We start from the raw sequence: 27807 nt of genomic DNA, 5'->3' as shown, positions 1-27807 counted from the left end.
TGAAAAAATAATAATCACATGACTCTAGATTATGTCCAAGTCAGCGGGGCACACGAGCTGGGATGACAGGCGTTTACCTTTTCTTACTAGTGTGTTATTTTTTTGCGATGTGATGCAATGTCCTACATTTTCAGCGATCAAAGACCTGTGTAACTACTAAAAGCTGGAGTATTGCCACCATCATCGTGGTGCTATTAGTTACATCTGCACTTCTGGACACATCCAAACATTCACTGTGAAAAATATCCTTACTGCCAAAATATAACTTCACACACCATGACTTCTTAACTGGAAACACATACAATAGTAAATGTTAAAAAAGGGGGCTGGAAAATGTAAAATCACATGTTTTGTCTTAAAGTTTTATGGGTTGTTTTTTTTCTCTCTGGCTCTCTGCAGGACACATGTTTTTTATCTCAAACTCCTTTCCCAGTGATTACAGAAAAATAAAGACGCTTATTCTCTCCTGTGTGCTATTTCATAATTTACTTTAGAAAGACTTCAGCTGGCAGTTTCAGCGAGCTGGCGCCCACCGCGTCGGTGTCTTGGCTCATCCCTACATTCCTAGAGCACTTGTTGGATATTTCCCCATCAGCAGTCACCTGATGTTGGTGCGCTAATGGTCGGGATGACCCTGTGGAAACGGGCGTGGTGCCACCCTGGATTCCTCCCATCTGCCGTGTACAGGGTGTAGAGCATTATCTCGTGGTGCCCTTGAACAGAAAATGGCTTCAAACAAACTCTGTGACCAGAGAGAGGGATAAACAAAGAGATTAAAAACCAATGAGCCAGGGACAACACATTTGAACAGGCAGATGCAAAGTTTTTATATGAATATGGTTTATTCTAGCCAGTTTTTTTTGTTTGTTTTTTTGCAAATAGTTTATTCATTCATCAGGAGTGTTTCCTCTCTAACAGTGCTCCATTAGGACTGTGAGGCATCTGCTAGTTGTCTGTTTAAAACTCTTTAAAATGGAAATTTACATCCAATTTGTGGATTTTGCCCTGCTGGTACCATCTAGTTTATATATCTATATAGCTATATCTATTGAGGGTTTGTAAAACGATAATTTGAAAGTATTCTAAAAACTACAGTGAGCTGATATTTTTAAAAGTGTTAAAGCTTTATTGGGCGAGCGGTATAATATATTCTTAAAGAGGTAAACCTATAGGTTTTCACCTTTAAGATCATTTATCCTCAGAGCTAAGCAGTCAGAGTGAATGCTGGATGACAAAATGCAAGCGTTTGTTGTAGATTAGAGGCTATTTAAATGAAATAAATGTAAAAGGTGACAGCTTTCAAGCTAAAATGAGCCAGGCAATCAAAAATAACATCACCCACATAGAAAATATTCAACGTCAGACCGTGTGCTTCCATTGTTTACATCATTTGGTTGATTTTATACTTCAAGCAAGTGCACCATCACCGCCTAAGACTGTCATTGTATTTGGTACTATTCTCTTCCTTCTTCACATGTGGAGGCAGCTATCTAAAGCGTCCACGCCGCTGGATTATCCCACTAACCACCAATCCTTTTGCAACAGTTGAGAGGATGAGAGCGCCTGTTGGATCACCTCCAGGGCCTGCTGGTGCCTCTTCTTTTACTCCCCTTCCAGAGCAGCTCTAGGCTGGGGTCTGAATCCCACATCTCATCATCCACTCTGTGCCATCTCTCAGTCCAGACCACACCCCAGCAGCGACTGGCACAAACAGGGTTCTGAAGCCTTCTGAAGGCTGAAGGGAAATCAGGTCCAGATGGTTTTCCTTTATATTGGTCTGTCCGTGTGCCTGACTTTCCTCCATCAAGAGCAGCTTCTATCTGGTTCAGCTGCTACCTCTCAGGTGGGAGTAAAACCAGCTTTTACAGAGAGAGAGAGAGACAGAGAGAAAGAGAGAACAAAGGTGGGCCAAGCATGCATGCATGCCACACACAGTTATGACACAGATGTACCACCATCATTATCAAATGTGCATATATGCAAACACAAACGGGTATGCATGTTCGACCATAAAAACACCTGCTGCTGAGATGGAGCAAAACACTCCCACACACATCATGCAGACACACTGCACACGATTAGTGTATCTTGTTTCCAGCAGACACCAAACTGCACACACACAAACACACACACCAGAGCTCCGAGAGGCCAGCATCCATTCATTCGATTAGAAGTGGGCCCTGAAAACCTTCCACGCGCACGCGCGCACACACACACACACACACACACACACACACACACACACACACACACACACACACACACACACACACACACACACACACACACACACTAATTCCTAAAGACAATAAAGCCAATGATGAGGAGAAGGTGGTCTCTTGAAGCCAGAATGCATCTGCAATCAGCCCTCGGGGCTTCGGCTGAAACAATTTGTAATCAGACAAAATAAGTGAGAAGGACACCGTGTGAGATTAGGAGAGAGAGAAATGGATGGACTGGTGGATGGAGAGCGAATTGCTGTTTGGAAGTCAAAAGCAGAGCTGAGGGTTGGATGTTTCCTTTCACCGTTGGTTGGGACAATAACAGAAACTTTTCTGAGGGGTGAATTCTGAAGGGAACGCTAAAGCTCCTAACAAAAGCAGAACATAAATGAAAGTCTTATTCATCCAATATGATACACAAGTAACTTAAAGAAGATGACTGGTTGTTCCAGGGTGGTTAAACAGGTTAGTTGTGGAGCTCTTCATCTGCCAGCTCAATCTAGCAACTCAACCTTCCATATTTCAATATGTGGAGTGAAAATAAACTAACATGTTTGTTAAAAAAGAAAAACAAAGCCACAGAAGAGGGTTGTCTTTTTACGTGAGTGCGTGAAACTCAGCGACAAACACACTGCGTTTTCCTGTCATTGTTTCACAATAAAAGCCATCTCGTGTTTCAGCAGTTCGACGCTTTCAACAGGAAGCAGCAGTTGCTGTACATGTACATTAGCAGCAACATATTCAAGTATTATCTTTATAACTACACAGGCTTTCATCAGTGACAAGTTCCATCACCTGCACACGTGATGATTGTGACTCAAGTTTTACTCAAATGAAAGTCTGTGAGATTATTGCTGATGAAAAGATGGAAGATTTATCACTGAAAATGACTTTTTGAATGTACAGTATAAAAGTCTCAAGCATGAGTACAATCACACTGTTCAGTACTGTTAGTGCTGGCATGCCACCATTAAGTCAGAGGCTGTTAAATCCATTCCAGGAACAAGCTTGCACATAGGAAAGCAGGAAAAATATCAGAGAAGTTTCCAAGCTACTGGTGTAAATATTCTAAAAACAAACTCATTTGAAGCTGATTTATATGCAGTTTTAGAAGCCGAGACCTTAATGCCTCCACCAGTCACAGTGGGAATGGACAGATTGGCTTCTAATGGTTATCCGATACTATGCAGCAGTATACCTATGTGTTGTTTAATAAGGTGAACTGACCTTTCATCACGGTTATAAATCAATGTCATTCTCCCACATTAAAGCACCGCATGCAAATGCATAATATTATCTTCCTACACGTTCACAACGGCACGCGCCGAAAAAGCAACATATTTGCAGGAGTCAAATCCAAACGTTAATACACAAGGAGGTGCTGCATACGCACACAGTCTCACAAAGCACCTTCAACCCAGTGATAAAATAGAACACATTTATCGCCTGTTGCTACTGTAGAGTTTTGGATAAAAGGGACCTCTGAAATTACCTTGGTAAGTGGAGAGGGGTGAAGCAGGAATAGATGAAGTACGATTGTGTTTGATTGCAGGTAAATGGTAGATGTTTGTGTTCAAGGCCTTTGATGCTGCTTTTGAAAGGAACTGCCGGCCTTTCATTCTGTGATTATCCTTCTGCTAAGGCATAATGGCTGAGATACACAACGCTGTAATGATGGCATTACCAAAAGCCGAATAGAGTAACGACTGTAATGTCCAGATTCCACTCATTTACCTCCGGAATAAGACTTCGCCTCAATCTACAGCGGCGGCATTAGCGACAAAATAACAGCTAATGCATCTTGTCTGCTAGAGAAAACAATAGAAAAACAATGTATTTCATATTACGCCATCTTGCTCTCTTTCTCCCAGTTTAACCCAAAGGTAATCAGAGTGATGACATCAAGTGGTGGGGCTTCTTCCCCTGTTGCTCCTTTTCCAAATCATAATTTATTTTTGCATCATAAACACAAAAGAAGAAATGATAAACACTTGCTGTGTTGCCTAGACATACTTTTTCCTCATGGCCCCCAGATAGAAACGTAGAGACATTCACTGTTGTGTCTTTGTGTGAGTGTGTGTGTGTGTGTGTGTGTGTGTGTGTGTGTGTGTGTGTGTGTCTGTGTGTCTGTGTGTAGGGGTGGGTGGGTATTTGGGATACGTTCCCTGCCTCTCTAATAAGCCACCGGCTTGATGCCACTGCTCTCCTGCATGGGAGGAGATAAGAACTGGCAGAGCAGTGGTGTGGGCTCCCATTGAAACCCAGTGTGTTGCTAAGCCCTCTCAAAGCCCCCCAGCAGAACCCTCAAAATGAACACACACTGCCACACACATGCACCTCCACGCGCACAGGCTACAAAAAAGCAGCACCCTCCCCCCAACCACCAACACCACCAATGAGGTAACGTTGTGATTAGAGATGCAAGAGCACAGACAGCACGTTGGGAATATGAGGTGGAGGGAGAACGTGCAGGAGAAAAGAGAGGGAGAAAATAACAAGTATGAGGTCCACTGAGACAGCATTAAAAAAAGCACAATGCCTCGCTTGTTGTTCGGAAAGAGTGAGACTACTCAGCTGAGGAATCTGTCCTTTTTTTTTCCCTCTTGCAGCCTTTAAAAAATTACCACACTGGCAAGACTCATCTCGTCCTCATTTACCATCTTTTTTTTATATATATTTATTTTTACATGCTTCAGTAACAATTTTCCTCATTGAAGAGATGGAACATTTTCAGTATGTGGGGGGCTAAAGGGGATGTCATTTGCATATCAACCCTTATATTTCAGGGTCACAAGGGAGTTGAGTTCTTCTCTTTAACTGGTTGAGACCCCCCACCCCCCACCCCCACCCCATTGCAAATGGAGCAGATGCCAAACTCCAACAACTGCACTTAAGAAATCCTACATCTGTGGAAGACATTGTTATGTAGAGCAATCCTCCTCTTCTACACGGCCTGTAATTGCAAAACTGTTGCTTATCCATCTGTGGAGTGTTGTGCAAAGCAAACGGAGGAGTCAGCTATTGTATCGCAGGAATGTTTAAGTGCTATTTTACTTTTGTAGGACCTCGTTAGCACATTTACCAGCAAGTGACCGACAGCCGTCAACCATAAAACCCAGCCGCCCCGGGATCTCCCATTATCCTGCTGCCTGATTCTCACTGGCTTTATTGATTTGTGAATATTTAATAGCTGATGATTGTGCTTCTTGCACGTGTAAAAACGGTGAAGGATTTATATCGAAGCAGGTGTCCTTACGACGTAGCATAAACTTTCACTATATTCTTGCTCAAAATACTGTATCTTTGGAGTAGTATTTTACTGAATTTTTCAATTATTATTAACTAAAATCCCCTTGATTGGAATTTTTCTTTGTCGTTATGGCTTCAAATATGATTATATTGTCTTGGAAAACAACTTTGTCTTGACATGCTACTTGTTTAGTGGTTGCGTCTTATATTGACTGGAAGTAAAGTTGCCAGGTCAAACTTTGCCTCGACGGGATGCAGTGTGGCTGATACTAACTGGAATACACAGCAATGTCAAGTTGCCCGACTGAAAGCAATTTCTCAAGATCTCTCTCAATATGTCACTGGGAGATGGTCATGTGCTGCATCCGAATTGCCAATTCGGTCGGATCGTAGGTCGCAGAGTAGGTCGTAGGCTGTCGGAAACCACAACTGGCGCGAGTAGTGACCTACTTCGCAACCTAAATTCCAGCCTAAACACGCCCACATTGTAGGTCGGTTCAGGTGCATCCTACGGAGCTATCCAGGGTGAACCCCGCCTCTCACCCGTAGACGCTGGGATGGGCTCCAGCCCCCCACCCCCCACCCCCCACCCCCCGCGACCCTTAATAGAAAGGAATAAGCGGAAGACAATGAATGACTGAATGAATGTGCTCTTCAAGCAGAGGTCATGCTTCACCACCAATTTTCTAGGGTGTCTGAATGGTGCCGCCGTGTTTAGGTTGTAGGAGTAGGTTGTAGCGGTAGGACGTAGCGGTAGGACGTAGGTTGCCACTTGGCAATTCAGACGCAGCATAGGTGTCCTCTTTTTCTTCTACTCCGTTTGTTACAGCCCTTTGTAACTGCATATACTGCCATCTGCTGACAAAAATAAGCATCGCGTAACCCACCTGATTCGTTACAGCCAGCTGATGGAAATGCGTTAGTATTTCCTTTTTTGCAACATTTCAATATTGACATAGAATTAAGTGGACACTAATGTGTGCTAATAAATAGTTCTGTAGTATTCTGGACCACTTTTGTAAGGGCTTGGTCTTGATTCAGAATCAAACACATACACACACACACACACACACACACACACACACACACACACACACACACACACACACACACACACACACACACACAAAAACACTCCAGAGTCTGTAAAACCTGCAACGGGACCTTCACTGAGGCTGCCCTGCCTTAGTCCGGGACTTGACCTCTGAAAGCCTTGGTTTTGTCTCAGTCCGGTTCGGTCTTGGTCATGACTTGGTCTCAGTTTAAGTGGTCTGGACTACAACACTATTAAAACACAGAGGCTTGGGGAAGGATTTGACAATGTAAAGTACCATCATATACCAAAAGATTAAAATCTCGACCAGGATTTACTTTCCCTAATGATAAATACTGACTTCTCTTGTTATTCTCTGCGGTTTTGTTGCTTATTTTCATTCAGTTTTGCTGTTTCAACTTGATTTTAGTTGCTTATATTGAAGATATATAGAACCAATAAAAACACAAAACTTCACTGCAGCAACAACAAAAGACTTTTTCTTGCGTCAAATATTTATTGTGGGACAGTTCTGAATTAAAGGAGCCCTGGCAATAAATGAAAGACATAAATAATCTCGAGAGGAAGTAAAATGAAAATCTAGTAGATCAAGTTTACCTCGTATTGTACTTAAAGAGTGTGGCCAGATCAAGGGGAACAGGACTGTCTAAACCAGCATATTTAGAGTGTAATTTTGCACTGTCTAACAGGTTTTAGCTTGTGTAGTCTGCAGTAGTGTCTTTGGCAGTAGACAGTTTTAAAAGGCCATACTGACAGTCTAAAGCAGGGAAAATCCCCCTCAGGAATTCCCCTAATACCTAAATCTCTGAGAGGGCTGGAAGAGGCGGAGAACAAAAGTGAATGATGTAGGGAGAGTAAAAACAGTGGGATTGAGGAAGAAAGAGAGTTACCCATACGAAACCATACTGGCTAAAGTGTATACACACACACACACACACACACACACACACACACACACACACACACACACACACACACACACACACATACATATATATAAATATATATGCACACGAAAAAAAATAGATTTTAAGGGTTTAAAACCTCAACCTATCTGTCAATATTATCAGATCCTTAAATGCAACGTCAATATCCCTCCCTCGGCTGCACCAGCATGAACTGAAAACAACTCGTATTTGCACTGCTAGACATTATCAACTTCTTTCGAGGAAGGTTGAATAAAACGGGAGAATGTTAAACGTCTTAAGGATTGAATAAAAAGACGTCACATTAAAAGGGCTAGAAAACCTCGCTCAAATATCAAAGAAGACCTTAATGATTCAAGAATGTCATTGTTTATGGCTTTTTAATTGTATGCCATTACATCCAGGCACCGTGTCAGAAATATTCAGCATATGGGACCATCAACATCTTTGGAGTGATTCGACCTTTCTAGCTCTTTAAATCTGCTGTACATTTTAATTACACTGAACATTAGTTAGATAATGACTCAGTCACTTTTGGAATAACTTGTGACAACATACAGGGCAACACTACGCACCATCAGAACCTGTCTAGAGGCCTCCGTGACCTACTGAATTGCTGTGGAGAGAAGGGAGTAAGCAGGTTTTAAACATCTTTTTTAAAAAAAACACATTTATGTCTTATCTGCTTTTGTTCTGGACAAACAATAAGGGTCTACACACCGGACAATCTGTGCCATGCCCAAACATGGTGTTTGCCCCCCCCCAAAGGTCCAGTTTGTTTGACATCTGTGATCACTCAGTTCTGGGCCCAGGCACGGTTCTTGGCCCTGCTACAATTGTAAGAGGTGGGCTTCAGTTGCACCAGCACGAGTAGGGGCAAAGGCACCGGATGAGGACATGACCTAATCTGGGAGCTCTGCAGACAGAAAGGATAAATCGCAGCAGTATCAAGCCAGCAATAAAATAAATCGACTTTAAATCAAGCAGCGAATTTACACTTGTGGAGTCCAGCAAAACACCACTCGGATAGGAAGGGATAGAGAGCCTTCTGTTGAGTTTATGCTCAGTCTCACTACAGGGTCTTATAAGATCTTGTTAAAGACAATGATGGCCCGAGCATGTGAGCACAGGCCAGCAGAAGAGTGTGAAGGTGGGACAATCCTCCTTCAAAACAAGATAAAGCAACTGGATCAAGTTACTCAGGCAAGACCGTCTGAAAATGAGTCCAGAAATTTAACTGATATCCGCCAGCTCTTCACTGCGTCTTCAAGTGTAGCTGTTCTAAACCGTTTTCTATGTGATGCCACGGCACAAACAAGGGATCTTCTAGCATAACCCAGCCGTTACACTGCTGCTTTTCAGCCTTTTCACTTTTGTCTCAAAAGGACGACTTTTCCTGACAACTTCCTTGTATACACATTTTGTATTCTGCTTCTGTGCCCACGTTCGTCTGTGTTTCTGTTAATGCTGGGGTGTGAGGACGGGATCCCATTGGTGGTGCCCTCCCTGTCGTGTGTGGCAGAGCTCAGATGAGCCAACCTCAATCCTGGCACAGGCCACTGCCAGGGAGAATAACGGGAATGAGCCAGATCTCTGTGCAGCTGTCAGGATCTCTGAAAAGAGGTCCCAAAAACCTTCAGAGGGGTCCCATAACACTTGTGGGGTGTTTGACAGCAAGCACGATGCTGCCATCACAAAACACAGACAAACAGAAATCCATTGTTATCATGGTGCAAAGCAGAGAACATGAAATTCATGAGCTGCATAATAGTGCAGAATTATATCAGCCCATTCATCAAGTTAGCTATGCTTTTACATCCCACTCCCCAACAAAGGTGTTGGGGTCACACATAACATGAAAGTTTAAGCATTTTATGCTTATGGAAGTTACTTGGCTATTACATCCTGATATGACACATGCTGTTCATCCAGAATCTGCATGATTTGAGCCCATGTTGACATCCTGTAAAATCACTGCACCTGCCTGTTTAGTGACAGTAATAGTCGTAGACAACTGCCCCCACCCCCCACCCCCCCACCCAAAAAAAGTCAGTGGCTCTATAGGGCGGTTAATGCAGTGTAAATCATCATATAATTATTTTTTGCCTTATTTATTTTGGGTGCAGAACTGCTTCAGGCAAACGGAGGACAGACAAAAAAAAAACCTCATGGCTAAACTCAAGTCTCCTATAGCTCCGCCTTCTCCTGCTACGATGTTACTGTAAGACAATGGATAAATTGTTTAGAATGTAACACACCCTCTGATATGAACTGTTTAACAATCAGAATTGGATTACTTTGGTCTGACGACACTTGGAACAGCCTTAGAAAGGTCCATAAGGGCCACGTGACTGAAACAGATTCTTCATGTGAAAATGCAAAATCTGTAGCCGAGGGTGAAAATGTTGCGACAGGGAAGTTCCTTGTTTCTGTTTTCCTTTGTATCAGCATTGACCAATCACGTTTGAGCCACCGTGTCCATATAAACAGTCTGCAATGAGCGTGCTTGTTGAAATGCACGGTGGGTATAATGGCTGCCATGTACCATTTCACAAAACAACTTCATTGGGTTTTAACCGTTACCTGAGTGCATGCAGAACGAGGCCCCTCATGAATATAAGTCACTTGGATGCAAACGTCGCTGAAGCTTATATGTATTCATTTTCACGTGCTTTACAATAATTCTGTGTTTTCAGGGGTGAATGTGTGATGCAGTGAGTACCAATAGTCCCCTGGTTCTTCCTCACCCAAGTTTTAGACAGAAAAGAACAAGTGTAAAGTTGATGACTCATCAGTTTTGGGGAGACAAAAAGCAAGAGGCTGATCCGGGGTGAGGCTCACCAACACCTCAGGGCCTCATCTTGTGTCAAGGCACCCGTCACCTCACTGGCTATTTCCTGTTGCAGTGTACACACACTTAATGCCCCCCAACTCCTGCCACGCCAATCCTCCCCGTATCCCTCCTTCATGGGGCCCCATGGCCGTCATGCATATCAATGCTTTATGAGAGGTGGAGGGGAGGAAAAGGAGGGATGGGGGGAGAAGTACAGGGGCAGAGAAAGTATAGAGGGAGGATTGGGCAGTGCAGTGAGGCCTAAGCACTAGTCGGAATCAATCAAGTCTGTAGGATTACTGCTCCACTGAGTTGTGATCAATAGATCCTGAACACTATCCCCTGCTAGGAGGGCTGACAGGGTAAATGAGGGTCCCGGGAGCTGCACCCCACCCACCTCCCTCGTCTCTACCCAATTCTTTCTCTCTATTGCTCTCTCTCTTTCTCTCTCCCTCCTCTCAGTCTCCTCCCTTCCTTTGGTTTGTCTGAAATGAGGAATAGCAAAGAGGCAAAGATGCTGGCTGTTTTTTGTGTGTGTGTTTTTTTTCAGTGGTGAAGAGGGCAAAGACTCATTTTTGGTCCAGTGGTTTTGAACAATCCTGGAGGGGTGTTGCATATTCAGCTAAGAGGAACATCTAGCCTCTGCACAGGGGCTTTTGTACCTATGGGTGGACAGCCGTTTTGTTTTAGAACAGTGGAGGAACTTTTTCTTTCGTTTTTCTTGTGGTAATGATGAATTAAAAGACAGGCACGATCTGCCTTTTACTGCGGAGAGTCGCGACTCAGATGTGCTCACAATGCTGATTATAAGAGGACAAATATTCTTAAAAACATTAAAGAAAGAAGACACACTAGGGAATATATAACGATGCATATACAATTGATTCTCTTTTTAAGGTGAAAATAACCCACTGTGTTTTTAAGCTTTGTGATACATATTTTTTGACTGCTAGTATTTGACTAATTAGCCTAAAGGGTTCAGTACCAGCAATAGTGACTTTCAATTTGAATAAGTGAGTTCCCCCCTTGTCCCAACTGCTCTTCCTGCGTGTGCATAAGCTGCACTGCCTTGCATGACCAGCAGATGGCAGTCGTGTTACCCTGATCCACTGATGTGAGAGCCTGACTGCCTGCAGGCTGAGTTTCAGACTGTTCAGGATTTAACTATGTGTAAAAGTACTCCACTTTCCAAATGCCTGGTGGTTGAGAGAGAGAGAGAGAGAGAGAGCAAGAGAGAGAGGGGGAAGAGAATAAGAGAAGCATCCCAAATAGCAGGTTCCCTGGCCTGAAGCCAACAAACTCACAAATGCTCACACACTCACTGCAACATCCCAGTAAAGCACACCATTCTTCTGTTAATAGGCAATCTGTGTTGCCATGAACATTTAGTCTAATAACTGTTACTGCTGTGTAAATGATGTCATAGGCTTGTCATTGTCTATAAATGATGTAGCTGCCTTGTTGACAATCTTGTGCCTTTTTTTTTTCCCACAATGTGACCTCCTTGTTCGCCATCATCACTCATAAAGCAAGTACACAACACCAACTGGGGAGAGAATTGCCAAGTGTTTGTGCATTTTACGTCAAAATGCACCATTAGCTGAGCACCGGTTTTATGACCATTTTGGTGTAGAGAGAAAAAAAGGTAGGACTGTGCATAAAAAGTTATATGTATACGTATATGAAGCTAGAAATCTACTTACCGAGCTCCTGAAAAGACAGATGTGAGATCAAGGAGAAGACAAAAAAAAAGAGAAAGAGAAAAGCATAACTTCATTATTGTAGTAATGACTGCAGAGGCTCTGACCCCCGGCGGTATAGTTTACCTGCAAACGTGTAGCAGTAATACCTCCAGTCAGGTAATTAGTTATACATTAATACACAGAGATGATCTGATCTCCTCAATTAGGGGACGCCGGTGCTATGACTCACAGGGACTCACAGCGTCAATTTTACACCGCTAACCGACCCAACCCAGTTAAACTCTGCTACAAACATTTCAATTCAAACATATTTGAATTAAAAGTTTGTCAGTATTGGAATCATCAAATCTAAAGCCGGGCAATGCCGAGTCATCTTTGAACTCTAAAATGTTCCTCTCTGTGACAAGCAATTACCAAGCCGGTGCCAGTGAACGTCAAAGGGTCAACGGTGGAATGTGAAAATTAGCATAAAGCTCCTCCAAGTGTAAGACTAAGGAATATAAAGCAGGAGAGCACCTGAAAGGGAAAAAAAAAAAAGACATCATTGTTTCTCTACAGATGTTGCCTTTAACTCCCCTCCCCGTCGTGGTTTCTACACAATCAGCAGATTACTAGAGTGTTGCCCACATTTACACAGGCTCACAAGACAAATATCATTCATATTCTTCGGCCCCTTTGACGTGTTCAAATTATGTTTCGGCACCAGAAACCAACGCTATTTTTCATTTTCTTTTTGTTGTTGTTGTTCTTTTTATGTCCAACAATGCCATGCCACTCCTCATCAGTTCTGTTCGGTTCAGTTCATTTTCGTTGTATTTACACGAGTGGACGTACAGTTGATAAATAAGATAAAGCAACGACAAAATTACATTCCGATCAAAAGACAGATGTTTTAACTTATGTTACCGTATTATGTATCACATAAACATCATCATATTTGAGAAGTGCGTAAACAAAAACTCAAAATACCTAAGTGCTTTCGTCTTTAAACCAGACCTTAGCTGTACTGATATGTCAGGAAGAAAAGCCCCAAATTATAATTCCAAGAAGCTGTCAGTGAATAAAAAAGTTTTCTCAAGCACAAATCAACCCTCATCGCCAATCAGAGCGCTGTATTCTTGGATTTGAGTGTTCACGTGTCCAAAAAAGGATCCGAAAATGGTTCCTTTTCTCCACCACAATAGAATCCTGAGATTCTATTGGCTCTGTTTTCATCTGTGGTGCTGCCTAAACAGGTGACGTCTCACTACCGTGTAATATGACAGTCCGAGGTTGTGATCATGTCACATACAGTATATCTATGAAATCTATGAAATCTGCACTCTCTTAAATCGAGGTTTTCCTAAAAGGGTACAAATACTTGTCGTTCAGTTCATTTTGGACCCTTTCTGTCAGTGTATTTCTGGTCTCTTGACATACCAATACTTGGTTTGCAGGTAACAAATGTCCCTCAAAAGTGTACCTGTTAGCCTTTAGGATACACCGAACAGAGAGTGAAATTGCTAATTTGTGTGTTTTCTATGTAGGTTTTGCGCCATTTGCTCGGCCTAAATTGACATACACACGTCGTTCATTCCCGATAACACGTCATATCAATAGCAGCGCATGACTCGTGCTACTCTGCTGGTTTAAGATTACACAGCACCCCTACCTCCAGTAGCAGACATGAGATGTGTAATGGCGATATGCTTATCAAACCGCTGATATACGTTTGTTCTTTCAGTGTGTTCCCTTACGTCTGGCTGATTTGCAAACATAGTCACGGCAGTACAGTGGATAGGTATGATCTGAAGTGGCTTGATTGGAACATAATGTACTGTACACATGGGACTCTGCAGGAAGCACCGAGAACGTGTCACAGCCAATACAGTGGGCACATGTTCCTGACAACATATTTACTGCTACTGGACTGAAATGAATGGAGTGGTTTGGCGTAAACACACAAACTCAGTGGAAAATCCTTTTTCTTTACTGATCCTCGCACACATGCAAGCACCTTCTAACCAACACAAAGATGCACCAAGTCCTGCTTGAGACCACACAGCCTCCATACTGCGATCTCCCCCTTTCATGTCTCTCTATTGACTACTGTTATATCCTTTGGCTTGATTAGACCACACCAGACAACATCTCACATCGTCTGTATTCCTTCCATGCTCACATGCGCCCTCCTCCTCCTCCTCCTCCTGCTCAGCCTTCCTCCCTGTCTCCTTCCATACCTCCTCCCCGTTTCCCCGCCAACACCTTCTCATGTTTGCCTTTCATTAGCTTTCATCTCTCCATCTTATTGAACTCCACCACTGGCATCAGAGTGTGATGCTTTGATGGTGTGGCCGCTGCTCGACAAGTCCGTATTTACCACCCCCCCCCCCCCCCATGTTTTCATGCTAACAAATGATTTGCAATGTCTGCCATTCCTAAGGCATAATAGAACATATAGTAGGAACATATTGCCTAGATCTGCTCACACGGCCCCGTGTGGTCTTTAAAGTATACAGGAGGCACCTGAGGAGCCCCTCACTTAAGTTCAGCTTGTCTTTATATACATGCCTAGAAATGTGTTTATTTATCTGTCTGGGTTATCAGAGAGAAAACAGTATAGGGCAGGTGTTTTAAGGAGAGCTCAGCGGTGAAGCTACACATAAATAGCATTACTCATTCTGTTTGCTTTGAAGTTCTCCATCCATTTCTTCTCTCTCATCAAGGTACACAACCTTGTACACTTCTAGACACGCACGCACACACACACACACACACACACACACACACACACACACACACACACACACACACACACGCGCGCGCGCGTGCTCCCACAGTTCTCCTGAGGACTGAGATTTTCATACTATAGCTGTGTGATGTTGTTGGTCTAGTGGATTTAGTTCTCCTATGGGGATACGTGTCCATTATGTCCTTTCATAATGGAGGATAAAGCCTCTAGCAGACGCTCCATCTCCAAAATCAAGTGTTCAGCGTCAATTATTTACAGCACTGCTGCTCCTATAAGGTGCTCACTCTTATTTAAATATTACCTCTCTAATCCCTGCAATGCAAAGGACAATTTAGTAAGTCGGAAGGCAAAAAAATAATTAAAAAAAAAAGCCACACCTCCATAAAAAGTGATACAGGTTTTTAAGGAAGCCCGTTTCTGTCAGGAAAAAAAGCACTAACGATGAAAATCAAAAATAAGAGATGAAAACAAACTGTAGTCATGAGATAAAAAGCCACACAAGATGATAAAAAGCCAACTTTCGGAGAAAACAGTCCAATTACCAGATAAAGTCACGATTACGTTCCAAATTACGAGGAAAAAAGTTCATCGGGATGAGATGAAAAGTCAATATTAGGAGAGGCTGTCATAATCATGAGCTTCAATGTCAAAATTTTGAGATCAAAAGTCACAATAATCCCATAAAAGTTACATTATGAGTAAAAAAAAAAAAAAAGCCAACATTGTAGAGTCAGTCTTGATTATGACATAAAAGGTCAATATTGAAAGATAAAAAGTTAAGATGAGATAAAAATAGTTTAATGATAAATCAGAATTTGGAGATAAAAGTCAAGATTACAAATTACCACTGTAATAGCTTTAATAACAAGGCGCATTTGTATCTTTTTACGAGCATGACTGTGTTACTTTGAACAAAACACTTTGGGATATGATTGCTTCCTCCCTACTTGATCTAATTGTGCTGCACTTCTTCCTTTGATGGTTAAAGTGCAGGAAAAAAAAAAAGTTAACGGCGGTAGACGGATAAGTGTGGCGTTCAGGTTCACGTGGCTGAGGTCCGATCAGAAGCAGAGCGCTACTTTTTTTTTTAAACTACACTTCCGTCACTGATGATTTGTCCCTTACACCTATAATGAAGAAGCCTTCAGAGAACTCAAAATACAGTAAATTTTCGATACAACCAACAAACAGCTAACAAAAAAAGATGAAGAAAGTGCTTTACTGTTGAGATCGCTGCCAAACTTGTCTCACTTCCTACTGTTCTATTCACTCACATTAACAATATTGTGGACAATGTGTTTTCCTCCTGCTTTGTTGTGCTGAATGAACACTTGTCCAAGCCTACGATTATTAAAGGAATATTGGCTCGGTGTTACATCACACCAGGAAACATGGCAAGTCTTGCACATCTTGCACATTTGGTTAATTAGTTTGTATGTCTTACTAGTCAACAACAGAAGATTTTCAGTAAATCAGTTCTTTTTAAACCTCATTAGTTGTTGTTGTTTTGGGGTTTTTTTTGGTCATAAAGTCAGAGCAAAAGTCTAATGTAAAAAATGAATAACTTGAAATGCAAATGAGGTATAAAGTGATGGGGGCCTTTTATTTGAAGTTGAACCTTTTGTTGTCGGTTCCAACTGTACTCTCTGTTTTTAAACCCAGCAAGGGACCTTTTACACATTTCAATGGGGAATTTGCCTCTGAATAATTCAACAGACTAATCCGCCATCGCCAGTGCTTTGGTCTGATGTGTGTGTGTGACTGCTGTTCCACGATTCAGCCAGATCCTAGTCGATGTATAGAGACTGAGAGAAGTGAGAGAAAGAAGGACAGAGAGACAAAGGAGAAAAAGTCGTGGAACAATGATATCTAATGGCTCGAGTCCAAATCACAACATATACTTCAGAAAATGTGTGTTAGAAAGCAAATAGATGCCGTAGTAAAAACACCGTCAGTAAGCAAAACACGACGGACATGTTCCACGAAGCTACAAATTGTTGAGAAAAATTCTTTAACTCAGGTCCATCAGCTATTATTATGTTATATTTGATTATTTCAAAAATGAAAGATCTAGATGAAAGAGTGGAGAGAATAAGACGACACTTTTCTGACAGGTAACCAAAGAAATGAACTGAAATAAAGGTTATAAAAACACGTGACCTCATGTACCACTTTGTCTTGCATTGCGAAGCCCCTTGAAGTTCTCTTTCAATACGTGTGCCTCAATAGGAAGTAAATGAATTCGGATTCCATCTGTGAGGGCTGCTCTGACACAACTGAAGGTTTACAGTTGCGCTTGTAACGAACTAATATGTGAGTGACCTTATAGGTGTTATAAAAAGCCACAGGTCGAGTGTATTGCATCATCGCCGCTGCTTACCAGTCGTGACTCTTGGAGAGAATCGGTGAAAGATGTGTCACCGTACACACCTGGAATTGGAAAGACGTTTTGATGAGATCCAATCAAAAAGTGGATGGCTCTGCTGAGTGTGTTCTTATTAATGTGTCTCCTGTGAGAGAGAGAGAGAGAGAGAGAGAGAGAGAGAGATCAGTTGATGGGCAAGGTACATTCGCTCTTCATGAGAAACAAAGCCACACAGCTGGCTTCCCCCGTGTTCATCAGCAGGAATTAAAAGTTACACAAAAACAAAACCATTGAGTGTTACAGACGGAGCCTGGTCCTCAGCATCTTCCTAACAAACTAAACCTTCAAATGTATGATGTAGCTATAATAATAGTCATAATAATCATATCTATATCTCTTTACACGCAATCAGGGGTTGCAATAATGGGCCGGTGTTCATGCATGTATCCGTTTGTATTTCGGCTCAAGTGATGGCCATTAAAATGTGGCCCAGGATGCATCTGTTTACACTCCACTGCAAGACACCCCACGCGGCCCAGTCCACCTCCGAATGTGGTCTGAGTGATCGGCTCTCAGGACGCGTTCAGGTCTTGTCGAGTGTGTGCACTTGGTTCTGAGACTCACCACTTGGATGAATTTTAATACCAGGTGACTGAATAGTTTAGTAGTTGTCTGATCGCACATGCAAACATAAATAAGTATTATTTTTACACATCGAACTTAAAGGTCAATGGGCTCATAGTCTCTGGCACGAGGCCTCTATCATGCAGGGAAACTACGTGAATACGTCAACTCCGTTTTGACAGGACTGCAAGCTACAGCAGGCCTCATTTCCTTCCATCTTTGAATTCTGCAAATGAATAGTGAAACTGTAGTAAAAGTTCCTTGTGTCTTTAAATGTTTTATGAGGAATCCCTCTCGTCTCAGCTTCAGGTCTTTCCCTCGCTTGTTGTTGCGTTCTGAACAAATCGTATCTTAGTCCTTTGAATCTGAAGAGAGAGATATGGAAGCTGTGACCCTTCCAGGGCTTGGATTGAGCATGACGGAGGCCATCTGAGTCTGGACGAGAACCCCAGACACCGCCTCTCCTCCTGCCCCGGAACTACAAACACACATACAATTGAATAAACTGTCATCAGCGACCGAGCCAGACACCTTCCCGCTCAAGCCACTCAAGTATGCAAAGATGACAACTTATGTACTGTACATGCCGCGTCAGTGTTCCAGTCTGCCACTGTGCATCATACATGAGCTCAATGCATCAGAACGTCCTCCACTTAAATGCACGAAAGAGCTAAACAGAGAGAGAGAGACAGAGAGAGAGAGAGAGAGAGAGAGAACAGGAGGAAGGATAAGGCAGCTCAAGTGTTTCTCGTTATAGCTCAAATTATGCAAAAGCACTCAGAGTAGCATGAAAGATCAAAGATAAAGGCCATAGGGCATGCACATTAAGAGTTAGAACGAGAGCCCTTAGCTGTACACTGTTTAATTATTGAAACAAGAAACATCTTAGATATTTTAAAGAGCCTCTAATAATGTAGTTTGAAAAGAAACACTCCGGTGAAGACAAAAAAAATGGAGAGAAGATGAGAAAACCCCTTTTAATTTGCTGAGTGGTATAATATACTTTGTTCAGGATGGGGATGAGTGTGTGTGTGTGTGTGTGTGTGTGTGTGTGTGTGTGTGTTCTGAAGTAGTTGTCATTGTTTGCCCTAAAGTAAGATAGAACTTTCTACAAATTAGGCCAAAAGAGCCAAAATTTGTAACACAGATTAAAAAAAAAACCATTTTAGCCACGGAGTGTTCAATTACTTAGAATTACTCAGGATGATTAAGATTCCCAGCACAAGTCACCCTAACCGTCATCACCCCTCCACCGCTATGATGCCAATGCAGCGAATGTTTCAAGGGATAATTCACCCAAAAATGAAAGTTAAGTCACCATCTAAACACCCTCATGATGATGGAATGTCAGGTGAAAGGTTTTTTGGGGGTTTTTTATTTAGTAATCCAAGTGTCCTGAAGCCTCATGGTGCAAAGCTGTTTAGACAAACATCATCCGCCGCCATGTTTTCAGCGTCCCTGCTCCCTGTAGCCTGGAGCTCCCGGTGGTGACGCCATGTTTGCAGTGAGGCTAAAAACACGGTGTCGGTGATGTTTTTCCAAACAACTTTGTATGTCGAGGCTTCGGGATTCTCAGATTACTTCAGGAAACTTCGGGTTTTCTTATGTTTTCTGTCTGACATTGCGGTACAATCATTGTGGTAGTGTGTATTTTGGGCATGTATGAATCAGAACATTGAAATGTATGTTTTTACTAAAAATTACAACTACTGGAAAGTACTAATGTGATATTAAGCACTTCTATTTAGGGTTTTTAATTATTTTTCTGCTCTAGTTATTATGTTTCTTTGAAATAAACAAACTAATATTCAAAGTGTTTCTAATTGGAGTAGAAAACATTTCACTGTGAGCTACAAAATTATTTGGAATGCTTCCCCGAGATTAGTCCAGGGCACTGTTCTAAATATATAGAAGCATGCTGAAGTTCTATGATAGCCTCTCAGTACTTGAAGCCTCCCTTCTTGGTGTCCGGCTTTGAAAGTTTGATGAGTATTTTATGCATTTTAGCCATGAAGCAATAGCCTGTGTTAGGGGCCAAACATGTCATGTGACCAAACGCAGAGGGAGGAAAAGGGGCCAAGGGCCACATTAATCCATGTCAGTGCAGGCCAAATTATTTATCACCTTGTGAAAACAAACTATGTCCTGGACAGCCTGTCAGACGAGAGTGTGTGTGTTTGTGTGTGTGTGTGTGTTTGTGCGGTCCATAAGGGCTGCCAGCTACGCAGCAGCCCGACCCCCCCCCCCCCATCACTCTTCCTCTTATCTCTCCTTCTCGGCCCTCTCCTCATTACTCCTCAGACACAGTGACTGTACACAGAGCTGCACTTGGAGGTAGCAGGAATGAGATAGCCTTAGAGGTCCCGCGTCTTTGTTTCAGACTCGTGCGACTTTTTTTTTTTCCTCTCTAGATTTTACATTTTTTTCTATTTAAAAGCGCTCCTCTTCAGCCCAATGATCCATCCCTGCGTATCTCAGTGAAATGAGAGCGTTTATGTATGCACTTGTTCCGATGTGTGTTTATATGTGGCGAGAAAAGGAGGAGGAGGAGGGTGGGGCAGCGTGTGTGTGTGTGTGTGTGTGTGGTTGCGTCTGGACTCTGGGAAGCAGACTGATCAGCCTCTCTCACCCACAGCCCAGTTGGCCTAGGAGTTTCAATCAATAACAAGTCCCTGTAGCTGCCCCGAGCAAGCTGTTTGAAAAGTCAGAGTAGCATGAAATGGCCATTATTAAATTACTGGGACGGACACATTTAGAAGGCCATTGCATTAAGAGAGCAAGCTCACCCAATTAGTGGATCAGCACATTAATAGCCCTGGATGAGAACACCATCTGATCAGAGATTAGACGCACACACAATCTATTGACCTATTTTACTGGGGCACTGAAAGCTTCATATAGCATTTGGAAAGTACAACAGTAACTCATGTCCTCTAACCAGAAGCGATCGTCGCGGTGTATCCGCAGCCGCCGCCGCCGCCGCCTTTATGTGTGATTCATATTTGGACTCGCCAAAGCGCCATTATCTCACTACAATTGCGCTCTGAACATTTGTCTCATCCATTTGCGCGTATAAAGCTGTTTTATACACAAAGAGGGATTGTTGTGCAGATCAACGTTTTCACCCTCCGTCTGCTATTACTCCAAGTACAGTACAGAGAGAGAGAGAGAGAGGGGAAATATGAAGCGCTTTATTTTCTTGGGCTCACCGCAAAGCCAATAGCACGTGTTGAAAATGAGATTGATAAGGAACGCTCTTTTACTAAAAAAAAAAAAAAAAAGAAAAGAAAAGGAGGGGTGATCTATTGAGTTACTTGAAGCGCTGAAATCTTCTCTGAGAATATATCCAATCTCACATGGTACAGAAGAATAGAACACAGGCAGCAGAGGGTTTGTAGAGCAGGAGCGCTGGCTTTAACTCCAGGCGGATCATTTCTCATGATCTACATTTACAAACTGTGTTGAGTATTCAGGTTTTACTCACCACAATCAACGCCTTTTATACAAGCCGTCCTCAGCTTTGGCACATCATTGGGTCTTCAGAGCCTTGGGCATATTTTTAGTGCTTTTCTGAGTGATGTTTTTAATATAAATTATTCACCCTGGAGAGACACCGCTTTGGATGCTAGCCCTTGTTTTTAAAGAGCACCTTGTTTGCTCCTAATTTTACAGCTGGTCAGGCAGAAGTACAGCAGCTAACCTACAGGTCAGGCTGGCAGCTGGGAATTGCCGTCTTCACCCCCCCCACCTCCTCTCTTACACTTCAGTGCAGTTGCAATGGCTGTGAGCACACACACACACACACACACACACACACACACACGCACACGCACACACACACACACACACACGGCCTGAGTGCATGTAGACAGAGGTTACCTGAACTACTGGGATGCCAGGATCTTTTTTTTTTTTTAATTTCCACCTCCAGCTCACTCTCGCTCACTATCACACATCGCCATAAAGCCCTCCCCACCTTTACACTGTGTAGTTGTGCATTTCTTACCCAGCCTGAGGCAGGAAGTGTTCGCAACAAACCATAGTAACTGCATGTGTGTATTGATTACACACTCCGATATTCACCCACACGGACACAGCATCCAGTTTCACTTGTTAACCCTTTAACCTTTTGGAATGTAGACTACAAAGTAAATCAGAGTCACAGTTTACTGAAGTAGAAAGAGATATAATGAAGGCTTTTACACTGTTGGGTTGGCAAACAGTTGAATTTGCTTAATTGATGATTTAGAACTGTGGCTCTCAGCCGGTTTAGCCTCTGGACTCACTTGGTTTTTTTGTGTGTGTGTGTTTTTTTTAAAAAGTTTTTTCCTTCAAGAAAAGTTGCAGCCCAAATTTTGACATTTATTCAGGGAAAATAGCACAGCCTGGACCAGAGACAGAACAAAACCAGCCCCCTTTTTTTCGACAGACTCACCCGCCTTAATTCACTAAAACCCAGGTTTAATCTATTTAGCGATCTAGCAACAACACTATGCTACTACTGAAATTGCACTGCATCTTGGGAAATAAAATGTCCTCTAAAACACGAATACGTGATAATGACTTTTTCCTCAACCCCCACCCCCTAGCCCCCTCAGATGAGAACCAATGACTCAGCGTATTAATAACCTTTGCTGATGAATGCGACACATTACATATATATATATATATATATGTATATATATATATATATATATATATATATGTATATATATATATATATATATATATATATATATATATATATATATATATATACTGCATATACAGTATATACAGTATATAGTATCTCCAACACCTCATTTTATGCCACAACATTTACATTCAAAAAACTTTATCCCCACTGGATCTGAAACCACGGTATTCTACACAATTTCAACATCCCCGGTCCCCCCAGAGGCCCCCAGGTGCTCTAAATGAAAGAAACTTGCTCCTGAGTGATAGCCTCTCTGAATGCTTGCATTTCAAGTCTGCGAATTTTACTAACCCAGGCAAAAAAAAAAAAAGTATCTGCAAAGTAATGAAATATTGAGTCTGTTTCCATTTTGAACTCCCCTTTACCTCACGTACCTCCTGTGACTTGGCTGAGATATTGACGAGGTGAGATTCTTTTATTCACATATCACTTGTCTGCAGTATTTCTGGTTTTCAGCAAAGTAAATGAATGTTGTTAGACAAAAAGCTCTTTTCTCCTGTCAGCTGGCCTGAACTAACCCCGCAATTCTCTCTATCTCAGCTTCTTTGCAGTGGGAAGGCGGCGGCCGTGGTGGTGGTGGTGGTGGTGGGGGTTCTGCAGAGACGTCATTATCTGTATCTGTTGAACAATAGAATCATCTGTTTGTTTTTAGATAGAAGACTGGAAGTGACACTGTACGAAGCAAATGTGTTTTCTTACTTTTCATCTCTCTCTTTCTCTCTGCTTGGTTTTTATTATTCCAAAGGCAACTTTTATGAACTTTTGTTTTTCGAGGAAGTTCATGCCAACAGATAAAACCAGCAGCTTCATTTCTATGTACAGATTGCTGGATATAAAGAAATGAAGTTACCACGGCAGCTTGCGTCTCAAAAAGCGCTTCCTTGTCTTCCTCTGTAACTTTGAATTTCACCGGAAATGCTCAGATCTCTGCGCCACTGACATACGGCCATAAATGAAACAACTAGTTAGTAAAAAGTTTAGGTTCTTTGTTGCAATCGCATCTTTCATTTTCAACAATTTGATTAAATCGGTCCCTCTGGGATTCTGCTGAGTGTTTTTTATTTTTGTGATTGTAGTTGTACTGCAGAGTAGGGGGCAGGATGGAGCGGTGGTTGGTACTAACAAACACCAGACTTTTTAGCAGGAGACATTTGTTTTAGTCCCGTTTCACAGCTTTACCCTAACCGACGATAATTCGGAAGTTTTTTTCTGCCGAAGGTAACAACGCCTTAACTTCATTGACATGTCATAAAACTGTACCCCCCCCCCCTCACAAAGAATTTCCTTTTGTGAAGCTGCTGTCTTTGATTTTTTTCTGAACTACAATATTTAATATCACCCGGTTACCATGGCATGGGTGAATCTGGGAGTTCCTGCCTCTACCTGAGTGGATGCTAATCTGTTTGGCATTGTTTCCATGGTGCTGGTAGATACGCTGCCGCCGCTACCAAGTCATCTGGTGTGAAGAGGTCGTGGCCGTTTCAGGTGTTACCGTGTGATCAGATTGTAGTTAAACTACCTTTCTAAACAATTCAGAGAGAAGTGAGAGGCTAACAGAAACTATTGACAGAACTGCATACCTCTACAAAGGCTAGGTCCTATATGTGGTCTCCCTCTGATGCGATCCCCCTGAGATCTGATTGGCAAACATCACCTTTAGGCCACAGAGGCTCTGCTGGTATTTCTGATACCGGCGTGTTTCTCCCCTTTCTTTCCTCCCCCTCTCTGCTCATCGACAGCACACTCACAAGAACAAACAACAGATTAGATACCAGTGAAAACGCTGCCTGCTGCTGCTGCTGCTGCTGCTGGCCCACATGGAAGTGGCCCAGATCTGGTGGTGAAGGGAGGGGAGCTGTGGAAGCCTGCTGCCGGGCCGAGGGCCAAGGTTTGATCCCCAGTCGACTGGCGTCCTTCCAGCCCAGAGGAATGAGTGTTCTACTGCAGAGCAAAGCGTGGGCCTTGCCCTCCCTCCATCACTACCACCCCCCCCCCGAGGATGATAGATGCTGTGTCCGCTCCCTACAGCAGGGAGAAAGCATTAGACATCTGTATAATTGACTGAGGATGAGAGAAAAGAAGGGAAAAAAGGATGGAAGGAGTGAAAGTGAGAGAGAGAGAGAGAGAGAAAGAGAGAGCATGGGAGACAGATTGTGTGGGTGTGTGTTTGCACTTGAGTGAGACATTGGGCAAAGAGTGGATGTTTTAGTCGCTACATTTGCCCGTTACACAAAAAGGGAAGACATTCAAGAGAAAGAAAGACACGGGTGAAGGAAAGTGAGACAAAGAGGAGCAGAAAAGTGAGACAAAGAGGAGCAGAAAAGTGAAAAAAGAATAGAGGGTGACGGGGTAAGAGGGCAGAGGGAGAGGTAGCTGGCACAGATGAGGCTGGCTCTCACTCAACAGGACATCCTTTCACACACATTACACATGTCTTCTCCAATCCGCTCACAGAAAACCAGCACTGGAGCGACTCGTCAAAAACAGGCTTACACTTCTGACTGATGAAACTACCGGCATTTCACGGTGGTTGGTGCATCCTGCCCCCCCCCCCCCCCCCCCCAAAAAGAAAGAAAAAAAAAAGACAAAATAAAGACCGTGTTCCAATGTCTTTCAGCAGCAGACTTATTTCAAGGGTTTAACATTAGGGCTTAGTCTCACAATAGGGCGAAGGGACGCTGGCATATGATTGAAGGGGGATAATCATGTTGGGAAGAAAAGAACACATTTTCAAAACAGCGATAAAAAAAGATTGTTTTTCCATCCCGCTTTTCTGTGCAGTATAAACTATCTTAAATAAATGATTAAAGAGGGAAAAGACAAACCAAAAAAAAACCCAAAAAACAAGAGTGTGTTACGTTGAAGAGTAAACAGCAATAGCCCTTTTAATACATCAGACTTCAACGTTAGGAAAGTCACGCCAAACGGTCCCGTTTAAAGAACATTGTTCCTAAGCGCTGGCTGGTGGCCACACATCCAAACCACCACACAACAACGTGAAGGCTGATGTACGCAACTTTCTAGGGAAAATAACACAATTATAAGAGTACACAGACTTGTTCATTATTAATGGGGAGCTGCTTTTTCTACTGCCTGACTGAAAAGTCCTCTCAATAATTTATCACCATGGAGACACATGTCAAGTCAGTGTGCTTGGACACATCATGAATATCAAATAAATATGCAAAAAAAAAAAAAAGGGGGGGGGTATACATCATTAAGTGCATTTAAAAAAAAAAACCTTACTGAGGTTTGTTAATAATTCCTTCATTGTTCTCCACACTTCAATTAAAACCCACCGATCTGATCTCAGTACAGATGGAAACGCTATAACTCCACTTATAAACGATCAGCTTTAGGGGTACAGTGGTGGAGAGGGAGTAACGTGGCTGTTAGATTAGGCTTTAATGACCACCCTCCATCAGTTATTGAAGAGACAATCTTTCTCATTAGTTAATTGAATATCGTACAAAAATGTATTCCCCGACGCGAACTCGTTTTGGATTATTCAAAGCGTTAGATGATTATGGACTGGAGACAAGAAGCTTGATGCTCTATCGCTGTTAAACACCCGGATGAGACACGCACAGGCAAGTGAAGAGAAGTGATCGACGGTGGCGGTTGTTATCGTGCAAGCAGCGGTGACGCGGAGCGAATTGTTAACTCATTAGTTTAAAAGTGTCGCAAAGGTTTAGCAAAGCCTAGACTGAAGTTAGGATTTCATATCTGATTGATGCACTTGAATGATCACTGTTAATATTTGTCGTTTCCAGTCAAAAAAACTCTTATTTCTACTTTTATGCACCTATTAAAATACTTCAAAGGGATACTACAGTTCGCCAGTTTTACTGTAATCTTGTCAAACGGCTCCAAAGTGGCAAGAAGTATCCATATTCTGGTTTAAACTTGGGATTGTGATGATATAATGCTTGCTATGAGTATAAATACACCATTCTGAATGAAGTGTTTTTTTGGATACATTACCGTTATTTTCTTAAAAAGTAAATATATAATCGGCAGAAGTTCAGGAAACACAAAGGTAGCACCGCAGCAATGCTCTTTTAAGTACGTGACCATTTTGGGGACACCCCTGAGCAGTTTTTAAAGGGTGGCTAAGAAGACCTGAATAAAACATATCTTATAAAACATGCATGTATGGAATCACAAGTCAAATATGTTGTGTTGGCTGTCTGGACCAATAAAAAAACACCTATTTTAGATTCTGCACTGAGGTTTTGAAAGTGTTAATAAGCAGGTTTTATGCAGGTCCGACAGTAGCAAAGTGGATATCCTGTTGTCTCTGCAAGTAAAGCCCCCCCCCCCCCCCCCCCCCCCCCCCCCCACCACACACACACACAAAAGACCACCAGCATTAATTTGTTTTTGCTGCTGATTCGCTTCTTACAGTTGAGCATAAATAAGCCAGACAGTGCTGTTTCACTGTTAGGCTCTACCTCTCATTCTCTCTCCTCCCTTCATATACCAGTGACATCAGCCACTCTGTCATGTAATAAAAGTACGATTTAGATAGAGATGCTGCCCTGACTTCCATCATTCAATCAAATTTTCCGAAGGAACTAACCCTCTCCAGTTTCAAAACAAATTTATATCATTTCATATCAATCTGGGTAAAAACAACACTTGAGTAGCTCGCTTGAAAGGAGAGAATTTGAACATTGCATGCAAAGACAGTCTGTGTGGTGCGTGTATATTTGTTTATTCATTCATGATGGAATTCGTGCTTATAGATAGACATCCTGTTAGCTTTGTTGGGTTAGAGTTGAGGGTTACTATGTGTGTGTGTGTGGTGTGTGTGTGTGCGTGCGTGCGTGCGTGCGTGTGCGTGTTTATCAGGGAATTGGAGAACTGGACCTATTTTGAGCTGGGGGGGGATGTCATAGCAAGCAGGTGAGAGCCATAGTGGGTATTTTCTCAGTACAATGCTAATAGACTTCAATCCAGACAGTTCCTGGTGCCTAATGAATACGGCTGTGAAAACGTGGTTTTTGCATGCTGTGTGTGTGCATTTTGGAATGAAAGAATATACAATATTGTGTAGACAGTTGCTCTTGTAGATATTTTGCTGGTCAGTCAAGGCTTGAGATACAAAACTGACTTCATTTTGAAACGTCTCTCTGTTGTTAAGCTGCTACATGGAAATATTTTCATTTAAAATGGTTAAAAATTAACTACATGAATCAACAGAAGTTGATTCACAAGTTAAATATGTCCACAAGTAATATCCATCCATCCATCCATTTTTTTCCACTTATCCTGTTAAGGGTCGCAGGGTGGGCTGGAGCCTATCTCAGCAGCCTTCGGGCGAGAAGCGGGGCTCCCCCTGGACAGGTCACCAGTCCATCACAGGGCCAACTCATAGAGACAGACAACCATTCACACTCAC

At 42.5% G+C, this 27807-nt stretch overlaps 1 long non-coding RNA gene across 4 annotated transcripts in view; it reads right to left on the bottom strand.

Moving 5' to 3' along the window:
- The window catches only part of LOC147246527 (uncharacterized), a 326594-nt gene that overhangs the window by 7756 nt on the left and 291031 nt on the right, over positions 1-27807 (bottom strand). For 2 of the 4 annotated variants that reach the window (XR_015109777.1, XR_015109775.1), the window contains 2 exons: positions 17099-17228; positions 1404-1859 (listed from right to left, as the gene is read on the bottom strand). This is a non-coding gene — a long non-coding RNA (uncharacterized LOC147246527). Of the gene's footprint in view, positions 1-565; positions 743-1403; positions 1860-17098; positions 17229-27807 lie in introns of those variants that run through there. The other 2 variants (XR_015109776.1, XR_015109778.1) reach the window with 2 other exon arrangements.

The sequence above is a fragment of the Aulostomus chinensis genome, chromosome 17, assembly GCF_037954235.1.
Source record: "Aulostomus chinensis isolate RoL2024-O1b breed Wild chromosome 17, RoL_Achi_v1.0, whole genome shotgun sequence".
In the NCBI taxonomy this organism is placed as follows: Eukaryota; Metazoa; Chordata; class Actinopteri; order Syngnathiformes; family Aulostomidae; genus Aulostomus; species Aulostomus chinensis.
This window is presented reverse-complemented; position numbering and strand designations above follow the sequence as displayed.